Genomic DNA, 15,377 nt, shown 5'->3' with positions numbered 1-15,377 from the left:
CCAGCAAATCAAAGTCAGAAACTAGAGTTACGAAATTTAAAAACCAACAAGTACTTGAAACCGAAAGCAAACTAAACAAAGCAAAGTAAATATTGTTTCTTCGCCTTCACAAGGCGCTGTTACACAGCAGCAAAACGACGATGAGAACCACGGTGGCCAGAATCCTCCATCTCCAAGTGCGCAACAAGTAAAAATGAGAAATTTGAACTGTGGAACTAAGGTCTGGAACGAAAGCTTGAGCTAAGAGCGTGTAGAAGTGCCTGCCTTGTTCTTCAAGGTTGAGCTCTTTATATATGTGAGGCTCTGATCCCTAGGGTATCCCTCTAGTGATTTGACGCTCTTGCCCTTGAGTAAGACTTTTAAATTGATCTGCTCATGCTCCATTCTGTTCCTTTCGCCAACTTTTAATTCTCCCAGGCCTGGACGACAACGTCTGATTTTTACTTCAATTTCTTCTCTTTTGCATCTGCCAGGTCAGGTAACAACAACTTCTAGGTTCGGTAGATTACTACGCACCTGAACTCATAAACACAGATTAGCGCCCCAAATGCACAGAATTTTAACCCAAAACCAATGCATGAAACGAGCCTTATCACTCTTCCACAAAGGCTTCGATTTTAGGCTACTTGTGATGATGGGACGAGAAGATGAAGCTGAATTTGATTATCGTGTTGAAATTGGATTCTGATTTTGTAATAGAGGAGATGATGATGGAGATTGAGTATAATTAAACTTTAATTGTGTGCCTCAATGAAGAATAATTATCCCAATTTTGTTGTAATGATAATAGCAGTAGTAATATATAGTAATCAATCATAAGTTATCAAATTTATTTCAAAAAACAAATAATATAGTTAAGTTAATTAAAATTTATATATTTAAGATCCATAAAAGAAAGTAAATACATAAGGGTATTTTTGTTCTTATAATTTTTATCTAAAAAAACTATCTTGTTATCAAACAACATCATAAAAATACTATCCGATATTATCTCACTTTCGGGCCGAAAATACTATCTTAAGATAACTATCTTGTTGTTTCCTAACATGGCAATCAAACGAACCCTTAGGCCCTACTTGGTAGGATGGAATGGAATAAGGAGGGAATGAAATGAAGGTGAGAATGGAATGACAATTCCATTCCATTCTTGTGCTTGGTAAGCACAAGGAATGCAAAAGGAATGTAATTGTTATTCCTTGATTGATTCCATTCCTATGTTTGATATCTACAAATTAATATAGAAATGGAATGAAATAAAATATGAATAATTAATATGTTGATTCTACCAAAAAAAGCACTACACACATTTCACAAACTACACATACTACACGCACTTCACACACTTAACACATTTCACACACTGCACACATTTCACACACTGCACACACTACACACACTTCACACATTTCACACACTACACACATTTCACACACAACACACATTTCACACACTACACACATTTCACACACTACACACACTTTACACACTACACATACTACACACATTTCACACACTACAGACATTTCACATACTACAAACACTACTCACATTTAACACATTTCAAGCATCCTATTTTTGAATTTGTGTACTATGTGTAGTGTGTGAAATATGTGAAGTGTGTGTAGTGTGTGAAATGTGTGTGTAGTGTGTAAAGTGTGTGTAGTGTGTGTAGTGTGCGAAATGTGTGAAGTGTGTGAACTGTATGAAGTGTGTGTAGTGTGTGAAGTACATGTAGTGCGTGCAGTGTGTGTAGTGTGCGTAGTGTGTAAAGTGTGTGAAATGTGTGAAGTGTGTGTAGTGTGTGAAATGTGTGTAGTATGTGTAGTGTGTCAAGTGTGTGTAATGTGTCAAGTGTGTGTAGTGTGTGAAATGTGTGTAGTGCGTGTAGTGTGTGAAATGTGTGTACTGTGTAAAGTGTGTGAAATTTGTGAAGTGTGTGAAATGTGTGAAGTGTGTGTAGTGAGTAAAATGTGTGAAGTGTGTGAAATGTGTGCATTTTTTAATTATTAAAAAATTTTAAATTTTAATTTTATTGTAAAATTGTGATGATATTAAATTTAAATATAATATAAAATAATATTTATATAATTTGTTAAATTTTAAAATAAGAAGAAAGGAAAATGGAATGGAATGGAATGTCCATTCCTTAGCTAAATCAATGGAATGGGTATTCCCATGTGGAATAGAATGGCCATTCCGAAAGGAATGGTGATTCCTAAAAAATATATTTACCAAGCAAAGGAATGGAATGGAGCTAGGAATGTCATTCCATTCCACCATACCAAGAAGGGCCTTAGTGTGATAATCTCATCGAAGCGCAGCAGTCAAATTTTTATCTATAGACAATGATAAAATTTAAGAATATAAGGGGGCGGGTGGTAGCTGATACAACAATTATCAGGCTTTGTAGGAAATGGGCTTATCTTGATTTGGTGAATAGAGTTGTGGGCTGTTTGGTTCAACCCAATTTGTGTGTGTTTAGTTGATCATGGCTGAAAATAAAATGAATCAGACTAAACTACCCCGCGAGTTCTACTTCATTGAGTTAAACGAATTTTTCGACAATGGGAATTGAACAGAAAATTGAGCTCAATTGAACGTCCTCGATCGAATTTTCTCTGCATCCGCGCTAAATAGTGGAGATCTTCGCGCCGGCCTCCTCGAGCTGCTTCTTCGCATCCTCCGCTTCCTCCTTCGTCACTCCTTCCTTGAATTTCTTCGGCAGTGGGAATTGAATAGAAAATTGAGCTCAATTGAATCACAAATTCAGATTATGAACTGCATCTACACATCTATTTCGAAATTCAAATGAAATCGACTAGAAATTTAAATTCATTTACCGCACAAAATTAGTCGATCGAATTTCCTCTGCATCCACGCTAAACAATGGAGATCTTCTCGCCGGCCTCCGCCTCCACCGCTGCTGCCGCAATCAAATCACTCTTCTCATCCAGTTCCACAGCCAACAACTTCTCCCCTCCTCCCCTACCTCCTAGTCCCAAATGAGAAAACTAAACAACCAAACATAGAGAACAAATGAAAAATCCTTTTTCATATTCTGAATACTCACGATGACGATGTCGAATCCGTGAAGAGCTGCTTCAAATTGGAGGTATACGAGGGAAAAATTAGGAGAACACTTTGTTTTCAGGAGCATGTCTGAAATTACTGATCCTTATACCTGCAGGGGAAATTGCACCATACATACAAAATGTTTTATTAGTGTTTCAAATTGGTACAAAAAGTTTCAAGTTAACATATTACATACAAAATCTTTTGTTAGTGTTTTAAACTAATACATTTTCCTTAATTGATTAACACCGTTAGTTTTTCTGTTTCATCTTTACTTTAAATTCTTCATTCATGATAAATACTTTGAATCCCTTACAAACATAAAAATAAAATTCAAATATAGCTACAATCTTTCTCAACCAAATATAAGTTCCCACGCTGAAATGTCACTCATGATCTTGAAAATATTTTCACAACCTTAAATTTGTGATAAAATAGAATGCTGCTACAATTTATTGCTCCAATAACCACAATACCTTAAACTTGGTTTTGACAGCAAGTATTATTGCTTCACTTGCTACAAGCATCCCAAACACTTTGTTCATTATTTCTAGAGCTGCTGCATTTAAACTCATGAACATGGGATTCATATAATTGATTAAAATAAAACAAATTCAAACACAAAATCAGAATTGGTTTCATCTTTGAAGCATTTGAAGCTCACTAAACTGATCATCCAAGAATCCCTCACAAAACAGACAATTTGTGTTCTCAATGAAGCCCCCTGCTCTTCCACCTCCATGTTTTCAGATGCATAAGCAATTAATATAGCCAAGACATGTTTCTAAACTAAATCACAGTAATAACTAGGGGTGTGCATTCGGGTTTCGGTTCGGTTTTTCGCCCAAACCGAACTGAACCCGAAAAACCGAATTTAGGCTAAAATTGAAACCGAACCGAATCGAAAAACCGAAAATCGAACTTAAAAAATCGAACCAAACCGAAAAAACTGAAATTTCAAAACAAAACCAAAAAACCAAAAAATAAAGTATATTTTAATATATCTAATTTATTTTATTTTATACTTATATACTAATAGAATATAAATATATATAATATAAAATTAATAATATATATATAATATTTATTATATAAAAATATATTAGAAGAATATATATTATATATATGATATAATATACTAAATTAATAGGATAAAAATATATAATAATATATTTAAAATATAATTCGGTTTTTCGGTGTTTTTTTCGCCCAAACCGAACCGAACCGAAAAACCGAAATTTTTGTATTTTTAAAACCGAACCGAACTTAAAAACCGAAAAAACCGAACCGAATTTCAAAATTTCGGTTTGGTTCGGTTCGGATATTCTGTTTTCGGTTATTTTGCTCACCCCTAGTAATAACAATCAAAACTCAACTAAAAAACAAACAAGAAGTAAAAGATGAGAATTTTAAACAATAATTTCTATGTTTCATTCCTATGTTTCAATAGAGGTTCTCGAATTTGTATGTTTCAATGAGCAAAAGCGAAAAATTTATATGCTTTAAAGTAAGAAGTTTACCTGCAGTGGACGATTCTCAAAGTGAGAAGTTCTAAAAGTTTACCTATCTCCCACTGTGATTGAGTTACACTACTTACAATGATAGTAATAGCTGTGAGTGTGAAACCCGAGTGTTTTTATCGGGTCAAGAGATTATTTTCAAAGTTACCAAATGGATGATGAGGATGAACAATACATTTTCTTGCCTTCTCAAGGCTACCATCCGAGCCCTAAAGAGAAAAGTTCTATTTTCTTCTTTTTTTTACTCGATAAATACACAATTGAAGAGAAGAAAATATGTTTGTTCTGTCAAAAAAATAAAAGAGAAACAAATCAGTTAGTACATTTTCTAATCATCAAACAGTTTCAATATAAGGAGTAATTAGAAAAGCAAAGTTAAAAAAAACGCAGGAAACTGCAAAGGGAGCTCACAAGTTGCCTTGTAGAGATGGCAAGCAGTTAATGGTTGGTTTTCAGTTCGTTTCTTCCTATGCAAATGCATTCACCTACTCTCATCTATCACTGCCGCTGATCAACAGTTTCCGGCCAACCGGCGCCGCAGCTCTAGCTCTACTTTACTTTTCTGTAGCGCTCTTATTTCTCTGTATAGAGTGCTAATTGCTGCTCTTGTTTCCACAACACCACAATGCGCCTCTCGAAAATGCCCTAATTTATGCAAATTTCTGAAAATTTGTTGTATTCATAAACCCTAACTGTCTCTTGTTGTGAAATCGATGAATTTTACCGAATCTGAGGCTCGCCAGTGCTTGGACCTGCAGGAAATCAAGCCAGATCCGTTGAATTGAGAAAACCAATTGTTAAGCCGAAGAGTGTTGATACGCAGAAGCCACCGGAGGCAAAGGGGAACATGTCTCCGGAGAAAATTCGGTCACCTGTGGGATCCAGGGAGAATGCAGGCAGTGCTGCCTCCATTCTGAGGCAGCGCCAGCCGAATTTGTCGATGAATGCTTCTTGTTCTTCCGATGCTTCGACGGAGTCCTCTCATAGTAGGGCGTCGACTGGGAGGATTAGCCGACGAAGTGCGAATTCTGAGACGAATTTAAAAAGGAAGCCGCAATGCAGCTCGAGAGGGGTGAAATTTGAGAGTGATGATGGATCATTGGATGGCTCTTTGGTGAAGGAAAGGTGTACTTGGGTGACTTCAAACACTGGTATGTTACTTCACATTACTGTTGAAGTTAGGATTTCTATGTGTGGAGTCAATGAAGCTTATTTTATTTGGATAATTCTGTTTCAATTTTTGTATGGATGGGAAATTTGGAATGGAAATGAATTGTAGAAATTGGAATTCCTAGTTTGTGTTCGAGTGGTAGATGATAATGCAGTATTTAAGGAAAATGTGAATCAATAACATGAGGAACACTTTAACCAAAGAATAGCTTCCAGATTCAAATGCTTCTAATTCATACTGTGGTGGATGGATTTTTATGATAAGAGAGACATTATTATCCTGCTTGACGGTTTATTGAGAAACAAGCGACATGACATTCACTAGCGTGACCTTGGCTTGTAATTGTTCTATAGCAAACACTTTGTTCGTGTACTGTATTTCTTAACGATTGTGGAACAATTTATTCCGTATTTATTTTATTATGTGCTGATAATTTTTAACTTCTCGTTGACTTCTGGAAGGCATATTAAGTCATCTAATGCAGAAAAATGTTTCCATTAATATTGCATATTATAAATTTCTTGATAAAATCTGGTTTTGTTTTATTCCCCATTGTATATTTTACTGATTACATGTCCATTTGTTGTAGCATATAATCTGAACTTGTCTGTGATTCGGCTTCTGTTATTCTTTCTACTGATTGTATATCTTTTCCCACAAGATCCACTGTATGCTGCTTTCCATGATGAAGAATGGGGTCGTCCAGAGCACGATGACAAGTACATATCTCCTCCCATGCTCTGTTGACACACTGTATTTGAAAAGTAAAAATTACTAGGAAACTAAGTTCATGTGTCCTCTGTCATTTTGCAGGAAACTTTTTGAATTGCTTAGCTTTTCCACTGCATTGGCCGAAATAACATGGCCTGCTATTCTTAGCAAAAGGCATATATTTAGGTAATATAACTTCTGCTGTAGTATCATTAGTTGAAAGGAAATTGTTATGATGGTTATGAAATAAGCTCTAGGTTTCTCAGGATATGCTAATTTGTTGTGCAAGTTTTGGACAGAGATGTCTTCATCGACTTTGATCCAATTGCTGTGTCGAAATTGAGTGAGAAGAAAATCGCCGTACCAGGAAGTACTGCCAGCTCTCTTCTGCCTGAACTGAAGCTGCGGGCTATTATTGAGAATGCACGTCATGTTTGTAAGGTATGTACCGAGTCTTAGCTTTATTGACTTCTCTATCTCTTACATTAAATGAGCTTTCTGGTTGCATTCATAGGGCTCATAATTTAATTGGATTCACTACATGGACTATCTTTATCAACCCCTGATTCAAGGAGAGATTGTCTAGCTACTAGTAGCAATGCCTTATTAAATCTAATCTCTAAGAAACTAAGTTGTGTATGAGATGATGAATGAGATGGAGTCTTTCAAGATAACATGTTCTTCAGTAATTTCTGTTAGATCATATTGGAACCGATTAAATTTATGAACATACAAATTAATTTCAGTTGGGTTCATACTGTAACCACATAGAAGATTAGTTTTCTCAGGAAGTGAAGCTTAACTAACCTAGAAAGAAATTGCTGATACGTTAACAAGCGTAAGAAGAACAATTGAAAGTTGTACATAATACATTTTCTCAGGTGATCTCATCACTACTCTGATGCTTGTTGTGCAGATAATTGATGAAGTAGGGTCTTTTGACAAGTACATATGGGGTTTCGTGAACCACAAACCTATAGTTAGTAATTTTCGTTACTCTCGTCAAGTTCCAATTAAGACATCAAAAGCTGATACCATAAGCAAAGATCTTGTGAGAAGAGGATTCCGTGGGGTTGGACCTACAGTTGTCTATTCGTTTATGCAAGTTGCTGGAATCACAAATGACCACCTCATAAGTTGTTTCAAATATCACAACTGCATAAATGTGGTTGATTTGAAAGATTCAACTGAGGTGACATGCAAGAATGAAGGGAAGCTAGCTGAAGATCTCGCCCAATTAGAATTGTCCAATGATTTGAAGCTGTCAAGGTAGTGCAATGTTTGATTTATCTGTCATCTGCCATGTGAATCGGTTAGTTTCCCACACTTGGATCGGCTTATTGCTGACAGTTTATGTACAAATCTTTATAATTTATTTTGTTCTTTTCTTGTCGATTGCACTATAGCAGCACTACATGTGCATAAGAATCAGCCTCTCTTGGTTCTTGCTTCAATCTGGTTTATTGATAGTTTTTTCATTGCATAAATTCCTCATATTTATTGACACGCATTTACAAGCAGCAAAGCCCAAGCATGCCATTTCTTTTATTAGGAAAGAACATCTGAATGCGAAATTTTGTCAAATGAGAGGAAGGACATCATCACTGGACCATTGGCTGCATCCACAAGCAAAGAAATTGCAGGATGTACATTGAAATCCAGCATCATTCTTCTCTTTCCTACCACAGACGTGGCAACGAAATTTCCTAACAAGACGCTCAACTTTGAGCGGATGGCCGCGAAGGCACTCAATGCTGAATTCTTGCCCAAACTTGAAGTTCTTACAATATCCCGACAAGGTATGAATGCCAAACTCGGATGGTAGGACGTATCACAGTGGCGGCAGTGAACATCCAACGCTTGGGATTCATCTCCGTCTCACACTCATCGCAGTAGAATTTCCCCGGGTGGTCCACGGCCGCATTGAACGCCAGCGGCAGCACGTGCTGGTCCAGGCAGCGCGTGTCGTCCGACGCTGGCAGCAACACGCACATGCAGCAGAGAACAAATTCGCACTTTTGGCACGAGTAGAATATGTTTCCCGGGCGCACGAGGAAGTCGCTGCACCCGATGCAGCGGATGTGGAGGGAGTCCTTGTAGTCCTTGCTCTCGACCAGCTTCAGGCGATGTCGGGGCTGCGAGTGGGCCCGGTGCTTGATCACGGGCGGGAGAGAAGCGCATTTTACGTCGGCTTTGAAGTCGCATTCGGCGCAGGAGTAGAAGAGCCCGTTCGTGTAGAATTGGCAGATGCTGCATTTGATGGTGTCGAATTTGGGGCATGTTTGGAGGGTCAGTGGGGTGGTGTGGCGGGGGTGGGGTGGGGTGAAGGTTCGGGGGAGACGGAAGCAGGGGGAGTGAAGAAAGTATTTGCCTTCCACACAGGTGTAGTATTTTGATTTGTGGGGATGGATTGGTGCAGTGCACCCGTCGCATGCCAGTTGTGATTTTTCTCCATAGGTGAAATCATCTTCGTCGTCATCGCTGTTTTCCTCGTCATTGTTATGAGAAGAGGATGGTGAGATTAAAGAGAAATGATGATCGTGGCTGTGGAATTTGTATTGGCCATTGGTGATTTCGTTATCATCTTCAGTTTCACCAACTCTCTTTACGAAAGATCTGATCAGCTCATCAGCTGTGTCATTTATTGGGAATTGGAGCACATCTTCTTCGTCTTCAGTTGCATCCTCGTCATTATCTCTGGACATAAATAATCAACTCATTAAAAAGAGAGAAATAAATACACTCCAGATTAATGACTAGACTACACGTTATAGATATCCATATTATATCTTGTATAAGTATTTAATAGAAATAGGATTATGTCTTCCCTATTAAAAGGCACATTCAATTGAATCATGACACTGGGTCAAATACAACTAACCTAGCAGTAGGTCAGTCAAATCGGGTACCCGTGGGTACCCGATCCGAAAATTTCAGGTACCCGATCACGAATTCTAAAAATCTAATACCCGATACCCGATCCAAATATAATTTCAGGTATCCCGTCCTGAAAAATCGGTATTCAGTCCCGATTGTGGAGTAGTTATTATTTTTTTCAGAAAATTAACTACAAAATTTTAGAAATACAAACTTGAAGTAGTTCAAGTTTAAGATAAAAAAAAAAACTACTGCTCCCTCCGTCCACAAAATTTGAGTCGTATTCTTTTTTAGTCCGTCCCAACAAAGTTGAGTCATTTCCTTTTTTAACAAAAAACAAAACATCTAATCACTTTTACTTTATTCCATTATTTACTTTACTTTACCCTCTCTTATTCTTACTACTTTTTTCATCTCTCCTATTTATTTAATATAAATTCTTAATCTCTGTGCCCAAAAGTTTTGTCTCAACTTTCTTGGGATGGGGGGAGTACAAATTATTATAAATAAAAAATTCATATCTTTCCTCCATAATAAACATCACAATTCATACCTTAACCCTAAATGTGACTTAAGAGTGAAGAATTTCAAGAGTACATTTGATTTTTTAAATAATAAAATACATAATTTATTAAATTTAAAGGAAATTTAAAAAATCGGGTAATTCGGGTAATTTGGGTATACCCGATCGGATATTGGGTTACCCGATACCCAATAATCCAAAAATCTTATATCCGAACCCGATCCCAAAACCCGAAAAATCGGATATTGGGTATCCAATTACCCGATATTTCGCATTTGGATATCGGGTATCCAGTTCTCGATATCCATTTTGACAGCCTTACCTAGCAGTATATCTGGACTATTTTGAAAAAATAACTGGCCTAACAATATATCTGAAATTTAAATTTTGTGCAGTTTGCTAGAGAGTTGGTCCTATCTAGGGGTGGCGAAACGGGTTACACGTGGGTACCCGCACCCGAAAAGTCGGGTACCCGTATCCGATTTTAACAAAACTTATTGTCCCAATACCCGCCCTGCGACATACCGGGATTACCCGATACCCATGTCGGGTATCCCGTACCCGACCCGACCCGAAATCCTAATAAAAAATTTGAAAACCATAATAACCGTCAATGGTCCATAATTTACTTTATTAATATCGATGGTAAACGTTGAATAGATTGAGAATAAAAGTGAAGGGACACTCTATAGCTAGTTCCTGTGAGTTTTCAATTGTATGTTCGTTGGAATATGAAAATGTTTTAAAAGAACTCTTAGATTATACTATAAAGTATAAAGTACTTCCACTACTTCGCCTTAATAAAGACATTTCATTTTCTTCACTCATTTTGGAAATATAATAATATAAATATTCCTCTCTACATTATTATTTCTCTTACTTTATTATTTCTCCGTTCTAAATATTTATTTTTAATTTTTCAAAATGAGTGCGTATATGGCTATTATTATTTAACTATTTACTTTTTTTTCATCCACTTTAACTATTTGAAACACTTCTATTAATATGAAAAGGATGGAGTATTAAAATTGGAATATGACTAATACTAATAATAACGGGTATTATCGAGACTAACAGGTATACCCACGCGGGTAGCGGATATACCCGCTACCCGCAAAATTCTAAAACACACTACCCGATCCCGCCCCGTTTCTCGTTATCGTCGGGTAGCGGGTACCCAATACCCGGCGGGTAGCGGGTCGAGATGGGAATTACCCATTACCCGCTACCCATTTTGCCACCCCTAGTCCTATCCAATAAAATAAAATAAATATTCACAGTTTTCTATAAAATAAACATTACTTCCATTTTTGTGCATCCTACATTTATGGACTCTTTAATAATTTGAGTTTCATATTTTACTATTAATATGATCACTTTTTCTTTCCATCTTTCTCTTATATTATCAATTATGCACTAAAGCATATGCTATTTCCAAATTTTATATTTTATAGACTAGAAGGAGTACAATAATACTCTCTCCGTCCCACATAAAATGAAACATTTGGGAATCGGCACGGGATTTTATGTAGTGTTGTTTTGTGAGTTGATGATGAGAGTAAAGTAAGAGAGATTAAAAAGTAGAGATAGCGTTGTTTTCATTTTAGGAAACGTTTCATTTTTAATGGGACAAACGAAAAAAGAAAATGTTTCATTTTTAATGGGACAGAGGGAGTACTTCATATCGGTGTGAACAAATAAATAAAACCAATATATGTATAAATCTCGTGAACCACTCCATCTTTGATAGATTGATTTTAAGATGGAACCTTCTATCACAAATAATCTACTACTTTAATCAACTACCCCTAATAGGGCTAATATCAAATTTAGGACCGGTGTATTAAATCCAAAATTGGATAGATTATTTTATGTTGCACTTAATACCAATTCAATACTCCTACTAAAGCAAATTCTAGTAAGGAATTGAGTTGAAGGAAAGCAAAAGTAATCTTACAAAGTATTGGGATTGGATGATGCATTGATGGCGCACTTGATATGGACGACATATCTGCAAAGTCTGCAATGATACACCCAATGTTTCCTCAGCAATGGCTTGCGACATATATCACATTTGAAATTAAACACAACATATTCAATGGGGAAGTGAAAGTCCAGCGAGAGACTATGTTTGTGGTGTGGGAACCACTCGGAGACCGGCAACGCCGCACAGCTCTCATGTATCCAGTACTGGCACGCGATGCACGCGTACGAGGAGCCCATCTCCCTCGTGCCGCATGCATCGTACTTGAAATAGCACGACCTCCCCGGCCGCCTCCAGAACCTGAGCTGGTGTTGGGGGTGGCTCGGGTGGGCCGTGCTATGACTGTCGAGGTCGGCCACCACGCCCATGCTTGACGCGCATCTCAAGTGGAGTTGGAAATCGCAGGCTGCGTCCAAGCAGTGGTAGCCGACCTCCCACCTCATATTAGTCTCGCAGACCGCGCAGTTTCCCGCCAATTTCTTTTGGGAAAGCGCGTGAGGGTGCGCGGGATGCGTGATGTTTCTCAGCATCTCTGCGCAGTCTTCGTGCAATGCGACGTCGCTCCCGCATTTCTTGCTGCAGGTGTAGCCTAGCTCGCCATAGAAGCGCCGCCGGCAGCAGTTGCAGATGCTTTCCACGCGAGTTTCGGTTAGAGAAAGTGGATGCTCGTGCAAGAAATGGTCTAGAAGCACCTCTTCTTCTTCCTTTTTCATTTTTTCACTCATTGTTTCTTGGTTTTGTTTTAATAATTAGCTCCTCCCCTAGTTTTATAGTAGTAATTGATAGCAAACAGAATCGGACCAATATTAACATATGGAGAAAGGAATATACCAAGCAAATTAAGTTTGGCAGCAAAGAATGTAATTATTCTTTTCTTGAAATGTCTGTTAGAGGGAAATACAGTTATGTTCTTCCAAACTTGAATACTACAACCATCTGAAAGGAAACAAGAGAATTCATAAAGAAGAAAGGTATGCCAGAGAATGCCATAATTATCAAACTGAGGATTTTACTGGTTCGTTACCTAAAATGTAATGTTCATACAAACGATATATATAGCTAGACTAAGAAGGATCTATAATCCATTCCTAATCTATTGTACAAACCAATTACAGAACTTAATCATAACAGATATCCTTAATCTTTCTTCTTCACAATTCCTCTCATTGCCACGTCTCTCCAAGATACTTTGTGGTCCTCATTCTTGTTTGTTTGTAGAGCAGCGGATTGTTCATTGATGCTAGCTGGCACATGTATTGAGCCGACCACCTCTCGTGCTCTAGCTGAACTCACGTGACCATCATTTGAATCCAATTCATGCAGCTGAACACTGCATGCTTCCTTAGCAATATTCTTGCTTTCATCTTTACTAAGTCCTCTAACATCTCCCCTCAATCCGAGAGAGGCTAATGATATTACTCCAAGTCTATTCCTTAGTTTCTCAAAGGATTGCCTATTCAGAGGCTTTGTGAAAATGTCGGCTATATGATCTGCAGTGGGGACATGTCTTAACTCAATCTCCTTTGCAAGCACTTTATCTCTCACAAAGTGAATGTCCAATTCTATATGCTTTGTTCTTGCATGCAATACAGGGTTTGAGGCTAAGGCAATAGCTGTAACAGCCCTCCCTCCTAGGGTACAATAAATGCGGCAACTGCTACCAAACGGTCTCGAAGAAATGAACAAAGGCTAGGGTTTCATTTAAAGAGTGTTGACCAAAAGATTAGAAAGAACTATCAGAGTATTTAAAACAACAACTTCACCTAGGAACTTGAATAAGAAAAAGGAAGGTATAATAAATGACGTTCAAGAATCTCAAGAGTATGACATAGTTTCCAAGATGAAAACCACAAGATAGTCTAAGGCCTCTAAACCGAAAGGAGAGTGCAAAATATTCAAAATAAACACAAGTGTATCAAAAAATCAGCGGAGAGCGACCAAGAGAAAGAGTAGCTATGTATGAAGACACAACTACGCTTGAAGTTCATAACAACCATCTTAATTAATTATCATGCTCAACACCCGCCACCGCTCGTCATCGTTCAACCTGCACATAAGGAAAAACACATGCAGGGCTGAGTATTTTGAAATACTCAGTGAGCTCGTTGCCAAAACATTTTACAAGTTATGCCACCCTTACCAAGTGAACTCGAGTTTTAAGCAGTTATAAGAGAATATCACGAGTATCACAAAATATATTTTCCATAGACTGGCCAGTCAAAATAACTCCCCATTTTCTCATAAATTTCCACAATCACAATCACAATATTTCCATGGTGCGACGAAAGTGTGGCCACACTTTTCGCCCACGAGACCGGCCGACTAGCAAGGACGGCTACCGATCCCATCGTGTACACAGCCTGGTAGGGTTTGCGGCCCATACTCAGACCCGAATTCGTATAATCATATCCATAGCCCTATAGCCCAATGGAGCGAACTCACAAACTAGGCATCAGGCACACAATATCACAATAAAACAAACATAGACATGGCATAACAGTTAAACCACCCTTATAACACCAATCAATATTTTTTGACAAAATAAAAGAGAGTTCTAAGAGTAAAGCCCACCTCGACTGCTTAGATTTCAAGTAGTTTCGCTTTTCCGTTATCCGGCTTCGCAACCGAGGTTTCACCTTTTAATCACATAGGCACATATCACAAATCAGGTTCAACACAAACTCCTAACTCATGCATGTCTCAACACCTTCCCTTTTTTCCATCGATTTATCTTAACACCATTAATCAAAGCCATGTTCATCACAAAAGTTCCATTCTCATCTCAACTCTAGGTCTAACGTCAACATATGTCATACAAGAATATTTGCCAACACACGACACACACACACACACACGCACGCCTACATGCACGCACACACACGCACGCCCACGCACACCACATGCATATTTATTCACATATCCCTTTTATCCCACTTTCACTCAAACAAGATGCATGAGAGTTCAAGAAGACCGATTAATCGGTTAGAAAGAAGAGGAATCGAGTGGAAAGAAGGGGATTAAATATAAGAATACCTTATTGAGAAAAACGAACGGTAGAAATTAAGTATTAGCCTTGGTTCTTCAAGATTCTTGGGTTGAACTTCAATTCTTCTTCAAAAGATGACAAAGTATTGGAGAATAGGAGAAGAAAAATTGGAGAGAGTGAAGAAGGAGAGGGAGGCGTGTAGTAGGGGTGGGGGGCAAAAATTCTAGGGTTAGGTTTAGGAGTTCTCCTATTTATAGTGCTCAACAAGATCTTTAGGTAATTAAGATAGAATATTTGGTAATATTTTATTCTCCACAATTAAATAAAATAATATTGTGGAGTGGGGAAGAAGAATTAACGTAAATAGACTCTAGGGTAAAATCCCCTAATTTTCGAAAATTAGGCTTTTAAAATAGCCAAGACTTTGTTTTGGTATATTTTACGGAGTAGAATAAAATATCACGGAGCAAAATAAAAATTAAGAATTCCCCCAATTAGGGATTGGAAATAGGTGTTTCTATGCCTTTTAAATA

At 37.7% G+C, this 15,377-nt stretch overlaps 2 pseudogenes across 2 annotated transcripts; one reads left to right on the top strand and one right to left on the bottom strand.

The window, feature by feature from the left end:
* The first annotated feature begins 5,287 nt into the window (after positions 1-5,287).
* Positions 5,288-7,867, top strand: LOC125194974 (uncharacterized; annotated as a pseudogene). Its single transcript, XR_016128890.1, has 5 exons — positions 5,288-5,743; positions 6,425-6,482; positions 6,577-6,660; positions 6,774-6,915; positions 7,391-7,867. The product of XR_016128890.1 is annotated as an uncharacterized LOC125194974 (transcript).
* Positions 7,868-8,043: 176 nt separating this feature from the next.
* Positions 8,044-12,583, bottom strand: LOC125194973 (uncharacterized; annotated as a pseudogene). The gene is made up of 2 exons (XR_016128801.1): positions 11,832-12,583; positions 8,044-9,171 (listed from the first exon to the last, which is right to left on the bottom strand). The product of XR_016128801.1 is annotated as an uncharacterized LOC125194973 (transcript).
* Positions 12,584-15,377: the final 2,794 nt, after the last annotated feature.

This window comes from Salvia hispanica, chromosome 4, assembly GCF_029641045.1.
Source record: "Salvia hispanica isolate PSC_SH4W2 chromosome 4, Shi_PSC_v1, whole genome shotgun sequence".
NCBI classification, from domain to species: domain Eukaryota; kingdom Viridiplantae; phylum Streptophyta; class Magnoliopsida; order Lamiales; family Lamiaceae; genus Salvia; species Salvia hispanica.
The sequence above is the reverse complement of the archived record's forward strand: the minus strand, read 5'-3'. Positions and strand labels throughout refer to the sequence as shown.